The sequence below is a fragment of the Montipora foliosa genome, chromosome 9, assembly GCF_036669935.1.
Source record: "Montipora foliosa isolate CH-2021 chromosome 9, ASM3666993v2, whole genome shotgun sequence".
Classification (NCBI taxonomy): Eukaryota; Metazoa; Cnidaria; class Anthozoa; order Scleractinia; family Acroporidae; genus Montipora; species Montipora foliosa.
This window is the reverse complement of record NC_090877.1, coordinates 29,360,038-29,367,770: the sequence shown is the minus strand read 5'-3', so window position 1 is coordinate 29,367,770 and position 7,733 is coordinate 29,360,038. Positions and strand designations below refer to the sequence as shown.

The following is a 7,733-nucleotide window of genomic DNA, read 5'->3' as shown; positions in this document are numbered from 1 at the left end:
TTAATCTCCTGCCTCAAGTCCGCAAACGCTTCAATTTAGTTGAGTGCCAACAACAAAACCATCACAAACTGTCAACACAATAATATGAACACTATTGAAACGGTCAATGTCCTGAACTCAGGAAGTGAAAAAAATCCATTGATCCAGTGTGATCATTTGAACTTGAAATCAACTTAAACAATGCAAGTTACAATACAACTACAGCAATCTCACCTCGCACGTATAAAAGGGGGAGTAAACAAAGGAATGACGCTATTCTCTTGAAGCTGCATGCAGATAGTTTCACCATGCCTGACCCTCAGGTTTCAGCTAATGCTGTTGAAGAAGCCCAGGCTGTTTTGCAAAACCCAGCCCCTGACGAAGCCCGAGCGCCAGCTCAAGCTGATGAAGTTTCTTTGGAGGTTTGTGAAACTCTATTTTCTCTGTCCTTTGTCTCGTGTTTCGCTGTGGTTCTCGATTGTTTTGTTTCTGTTTAGGTTCTACGCTTCTGTTTGTTTTTGTCCGCCCTGTTTTACTTTTAACGTTTTGCCCTTTTTATTTGTGGGCTTTCCGGGTTATTTTTGGTTTGGTATATTAGTCGCCCGGCTTCATAATGTTTGCCCTTTTTTCATGTGGGCTTTGCAGGCAGTTTTATCTCGTATGTTCTTTGCCCTGCTGTTAACGTTTTGCCCTTTTTGTGGGCCTTGCAGGTTATAATTTGGTTTGGTTTGTTATTTGCCCTGCTTCTAACGTCTGCCCTCTTTTCACGTGAGCTTTGCGGGCAATTCTAATTTCATATGTTATTTTATTTACTGTTGCGGGCTATATTTTGTGTTATATATTATTCACCCTGGTTTTTACATTTGCCCTCTTTTTGTGTGGGCTTTGCAGGCAATTTTATCTTCATATGTTCTTAGCCCTGCTGTTAACGGTTTGCCCCTTTTGTGGGCCTTGCGGGCTAAAATGTCCTTTGGTTTGCTATTTGCCCTGCTTCTAAACGTCTGCCCTCCTTCAATGTGGGCTTTGCAGGTAATTCTTTTTTTGGCATGTCGTTTGGTTTGCTGTTAACATTCTTCCCCATTCATCGGCTATGTCAGCGTTTTTGGGCTCCCAAAAAGGGTTTTTCAGTACCTATTTACAGATATAAATGCAAACTATATCTAACAAGCTAATATCGTCAAATGCTAACTGTCATACAATCATTCATTCATTCATTACAAGTATCAGCGCTTTCTTAAAGGCCTTTACAGTAGTAGCGTGTCTAACGTGTTCCACAGGGATACTGCTCTATAGGCGAAGGTTCGTTGGCCGGTGGCTAACCTGAATAATGGGATTTCGAACTTCTCATTATTACGGGTTGTGCGATTATGTACAGAAGATCGTTTTTGTACATAGATATTCAGGAGCTAAATTGCTGGCACACTTATAAGCCATAACAGCGTCTCTGAATTTGAGCATCTTACTAACTGGAAGCCAGTTGAGTTCATCAAGTAATGGCGTCACATGGTCATATTTCCGAGCGCCGCAGATAATTTTGCAGGTGAAGTTCTGAATAAGTTGCAGCTTTTGAATGTTCTTAGATGAGGTATTAGACCACACGGTCGAACAGTAGAGCATTTTGCTAAAGACAAGAGATGTCATAATTAAAACTAAAGTCTTCCTATCAAAACAGTATTTCACATGGTTGATCTGAACCAGTTTAGTCAAGCAAGAAGAGACTAAGTGGGAGATATGAGCGCATAGGTCAGGTGTGAATCTATGTATACTCCTAGATCTCTTGCTGATTCGACAGCCATAAGAATCTTTCCAATAAACGAAACAGTAAAATTGACTGAATGTTTACTTATCATTTGCTTGGTGCTGATCAACAAGAACTTCGTTTTCTCAGGGTTTATTAACAAATCATTTGTGCAACACCAGGTGGCGACATTGCGCAAATCATCTTCGAGCTTGAACTTAGCGTCAATGGCATCGGCTACGGAAAAAGATAGTAAAACTTTAGAGTCATCGACATATGACTCGAGCTGGCAGAATTGAGGAGCCCCTGGCAGATCGTTTAGATAAATACAAAGGAGGAGCGGCGAAAGAATCGCTCCCTGGGGGACTGCGTGTGTGATTGGTAATGGATCTGATAGCAGCTACGGCGGGTGAGGCACCTAAAGCGGAGAGCTTCTGATGGCATATACTGTCGAAAGCCTTTGAGAGGTCGGGTAAGACTAATGCGCCTATTTCCTTTTTGTCCATCGCCTCCAAAATTAAATCCGTGGTATAAATATTCAAGGTCTCAGTCCAATGGAATGACTTGTTGCCGCTTTGGTGGGGTGATAAATTGTTCTACAATCTTGGACAGAATAAAATGGAACAGAAATGCCCCCTCTCCCCCAAATCAAGGATGAAGCCATGTGAAGGCCAAAACGCGCCATTTTCTCATCATTGATTTTGGGGGGAGGGGTGGTCTCAATGTTCCATTTAATCTGTCCAAGATTGTATCAAGGGCATCTACGTCACGAAATCAAGGATTTGGTCAATTAAGAGGCCGTATCTCAACACATGTATCGCCCGAAATCACTGGCCTCTGACGCAGTCACGCGCGTCGTTATGTTACTATGTTGAGATATTATATGGTAGATATTTTTAGGGATACGGAGCGTATAAAAGGGTAACCTTAAGTGAAACTTAAGTACTAGTAAATTAAAGAATCAGGGTATAACTCTAGAACTGAAGAAAAAATGCCATCTAGAGAAAGAATACCTGAGGAAACAAAAACAAGTGTTAGATTTCTGAAGGCCACTACTGATCTTACTCTGAAAGAGATTGCTCAGCGGTGCAAAATTTCCAAAACAAGTGTGCACTGCTTGATAAGTACAAGAGACACAGCGCCTGAAAACAATAGAAGTTTATGTGGCCAGAAGAGAAAAGTTAACCCTGAACAAGAGGAATTAATTCTTGGAAGCATTACCGAATTGAGAGATAAAGAGGGTTCGTTTTCATCCCGGCGTTTGATGGAACGGACGGAAATTCGTCATGTCACTGATCGAACTGTTAGACGTCTTCTCAAAATGGTTACTTCTTCCTGCAGGCACGCAAAAAGGGGTTGATGAGTGAGGCGGACAAAGAAAAGAGGGTTGCATTTGCCCAAACGATGAAAGAAAACTATCCCCCAAATGTATGGACATACTCCATCGCCTTTTACTTGGATGGTGTTTCGTTCGTCTACAAGACCAACCCAATGGACCAAGCCTGTGCTCCTAAAGGAAGAGTATGGAGAAAAAAATCAGAAGGGCTTACACAAGGGTGCTTGGCTAAAGGGAAGAAAGTCGGAACGGGAGGAAAGGTTGCCAAATTTATAGTTGCAATAAGTTTCGGAAAAGGAGTAGTAATTTGTGAAAGATACGAGACAATGAACGGCAATTTCTTCACTTCTTTCATTGATAAAAATTTTAACACCATGTTTTCGTATTCTGACAAAGGATTGAGTTGAATGTGGCTTCAGGACGCTGATCCATCTCAAAACAGCAGAGCAGCCCGGGACGCTATGGTTCGTTGTCAGTCAGAACTTTTAAAAATGCCACCACGAAGTCCGGACTTGAATCCGATAGAGAACATTTTTCACATTGTTTCCAGGAAGTTGGAGAAAGATGCGCTTCAGCAAGAGATTACCCATGAATCGTATGAAGAGTTTTGCAATAGAGTACAAGAAACAATAAATAGCATTTCGTGGGAGTCAATTGATAAAACTATACGGTCTATGAACGGTTGCGTCGCTGAAATTATACGAAGCAATGGCGAAAGACTCAAGTATTAAAGTAGCGCTTTTAGCTTTGTGGCGCAATTAATGGCTTTACATGACATCAAAACGTTTAAGGCACGATTTACGAGGTGTCTGATACGATTTACGTCTGCTTTGAGACGCTTTTCAACGGTTTAGCTCGATTAACAAGCAATCGAAATAAAGTGTCTGTCTGATCAGTCACTTTACTGACTTGACGTGAAAAATCGACAAAATTCGTTGGTACCAGCCCATAAATCGTGCCAATCAACATTTTTGTGAACGTAAATCATGCTCTACTTTTCATCATGGAAAAATCAGAAGATTGACCAGGTAAAAATCGGCAAGAAATTTAAGGGAGCCGCAAAAGAAATTCTTAAAATTCACAAGACTGACAAAGTTCTGTATGGCTAGCACAGAGACGTAGAACGCTATTTGTAAATGGATTGGTATTCGATGGTTGAGGGTTCGAATCCTCCTTCCATCAATATCAATGTCTTTATTTCTTTTTTATAGGCTTCCTTTTTGAAACGCAGGTTTACGAGAATCATTACAGTCAACTTTTAAGTATTCGAGGTGCCAAATTTTTAATTCATCCAGCAGTCTTTCTGAAATTAATTTTTATCACTGAAAAAAACGAATGAATTAGCAATGAATTAACTTATGAAGTAACGCTGTCCAAGTAATTTTTAGGAGTGTGTTTCCCATCATAGATTCAATATCTCCTACATTGTAGTAATATTCCGATTCCAGAATAACAATTCTTTAATTGATTAACAAAGGACAAATACAATAATTCAAATAATTTTAATGTATTGAGTTCTTCGCAGTGATCCCGCTGGCTATCGATGCAAAATAAATTCGGCAAAGCATTTTGCACATGAAGGGACTGTCAGTTGCTCACTGTCTCTAATTTGTCTTTGGAACTGGAAAGAGTGCCAGCGTAGCACCATCATTTCGGTCTCTCTTTCATCGATAATCCCTCCCCTTACATAAACAATATCGTGCTTGGTAGTACAAAATATTGGGGTGTCCCTTTTAAACTCTAGATCGCGTGAAAAATATGACTTTGGGGCAGGAGGATGAACTGGCTGACCCTCGAGCATAAGAAGTAAATCATGCCACTGAATGATTTGGGGGTTCCATCTAAAGTCGTTTAAAAAAATGACCTCCGCTTTTTCAGCTTCCACCCACGCGAAATTAGATGTTGCGGAATTACAAAAAGACCTATAAATAATGTTTAATGGGTTAAGAAGAAACGTTTTCCCCTGTTCATCACGAATTCCGCTAAGTCAATTTTGCCCTCAGATTTGTGTTCACGCGCCAATGCAAGTAGCTCTGTTCTATTCTGGATGTTTTTTTCAACGATTATATTCGAAACCTCGAAACAACTTAGGCGCTGTGATTGCCTACGTTTTTGCTAGTTTTGTTTGCTCGCCTGGCATTCTCTTCCGTGTCTTCTTCGACGTCCTCTTCGCAGTCTTCGTTGCCTGTGGATTCTGCTGACGAATCGTCGAGTGCAGGTAACCGTCTTTTAACACGAGCTTGACTCGCCGATATCATTCTTGGTGGACCACGATTTGCCAAATCAGGATGATATCGAGACTGAATGCAACTGTCATCTTCTTTTGTTGTGTACAACCAAGCGGTGTAGTAATTTGCGTGACGGTTGGAAAAGTGCACGTATATATTCATTCCACTTGCTCTTTAAATAGTCTTGAATCGGCAGCCATCTCCTGACACGGTCCAACTTTAGCTCCATGTGGTAGTGCTTCCCTCCCTTTTTATGATTTTCTTGGCAGCAAGACCACTGAACCACTTTTGATTTCAGGATTTCGGCCCCTTACAATTCGAAACTGCTTCACAAACTGCATCCACGAACGATTGTCTGTCCGGAGAAATGCTGAGATCAGCTTGGCTGTAAGTCAGTAGGTACACGCTCCGCACTTTTGATGGCTCTAATTGTTCATCAAGGCTTTCTGATTGACTTTCACTGCTCGATAAATATTGCAAAAGCAACTCCCTTTTACCGATATGTTCTGACAAACGTATCTCGCAAGTTCGAGCAGAAATATTCAATCGTTACGCTCATTAAAATTTCCCGCACAATCATTGCCGAAGCTGCATATTTTACAATTTCACGCCGATCAGAACATGCTTTTAAACACGTACTATTTATTCCTAATTAAACACAAAAAGTACATGAACAGCTAATAAGAAATTCCACTTGCAATCTCTTTTTCCAGTGTCGTTCAGCTCAGTTAGTAATGAAGCCGCTGTGCTCTCGAATGCGTGTTTCATCTCGTGATTACCCTAAATAACGCTACTACTGTAGTAAGGCCGAGATAACAGACAATCTTGGACAGAATAAAATGGAACAGAAATGCCCCCTCTCCCCCAAATCAAGGAGGAAGCCATGTGAAGGCCAAAACGCACCATTTTCTCATCATTGATTTTGGGGTAAGGGGTGGTCTCAATGTTCCATTTAATCTGTCCAAGATTGTAGAACGATTTTCTTGCAAACTTTAGACGCAACATTAAGTAGTGACGATGGCCGATTATTCGGAGGCTGTTCATGGTCTCCCTCTTTTAGGAGTGGGATGACCTCAGCAATCTTCCAGTCTGATGGAAAAGTAGAAGTACCGAGTGAGCAGTTGATTATCTCAGTAATAGGCCCAAGTATTACTTGTAAGGCGTCCTTGAATACTCTAGCTTTAGTTTTATCAGGTCCTGGAGCTCTGTTCAATGGTAAAGACAAGATGGTACGCCTTACAACTTCGATGCTCATGGTAGTGAACCTGAAACAATCATCGGAAAATGATACAAGATCTGGCATGGGTGAATTTGAACAGATGATATTATTTTCTAATGCCAGCTTTGCAACAGCCTCAGCTGTGCGGCCTTCTACGGATGAAAAATATGAATTAAATTCATTAGCCACGATCTTCTCTTGTGTTTTCGATGGAACAATGTTGTTTATCACTTTCCAAAGGGATCTCGAGTTATTCATATTGTTCTGAACTTTTTGATATGTATGATGTTTTTCAGCTTCAATGAGAGCTTTTTCACACTATTGCGGGAGATTTTATATTCTGCCCAGTCAAATTCATTGCGCGTTAGAAGAAAACAACGATGGAGACAGTTTCTTAATTTCATAAGATCCTTGATCTCTTCGGTGACAAATAGGCATGAGCGGCTGCGAATCTTGACTGTCTTTACCAGAGTGTTTGCATCAAGTACTTGGCGAAAAGCATTATTAAAATTGCCAAGCTTGATGTTTACATCAGGTGCAGCAAACACTGAAAGTATGGAGTCAGAATGAGACGCCAAGTCGAAGGTGAAATTTTCGGGATCATAGTTCTTGTAGCTGCGCACTGTTACATAGTGAGAAGAAATCTTAGGAAATTTCAGTTCAAAACAACATAAACGGGAAGATGGTCACTCATTGGATTGTTAATGACACCGCTCTTACGAACAGACGAGGGGTCCAAGACTAAGGTGACATCCAATAATGACTTGGTAGTGGCCGTAATCCTGATAGGCTCTTTTATTAACTGCTGTAAGTTCATCTCACGTGTAAAACTATTGATGGAGGCATACTCACGACAAGAGTTATCAAGACCGTCGCAATTTAAGTCACCAAGGATAATTATTGGCTTACTAATTGTAGTTCAAAACATGATTCTTGGCAAATTCTAAATATTCACCTGCAGTTACGTTTTTTTCCTTGGTGTCCATCTTAAGCTGTTTAATCATATCAGACATGCAAGGAGTATGTGGTGTAATGATAGCTTCCTCCTCTTTAATAACATTGATGTCATGCTCAATAGAAACGTCTTCTTGGGTAATTGCAGGAAGTATATCTAGGAAAACAGCTTCAGGATAAATGTCATGAATTGCATACTGAAGGAGTTTTTGCCTCTTTTCACAAGATGCAACAACTGAATGAGGCCTGGGATCAAATTGGTGGCTTTCAAGTTGACCA

At 40.7% G+C, this 7,733-nt stretch overlaps 1 pseudogene; it reads right to left on the bottom strand.

Annotated features, from left to right (window-relative positions):
- Window positions 1-4,988: 4,988 nt before the first annotated feature.
- LOC137971675 (uncharacterized) lies at window positions 4,989-5,510 on the bottom strand (annotated as a pseudogene).
- Window positions 5,511-7,733: the final 2,223 nt, after the last annotated feature.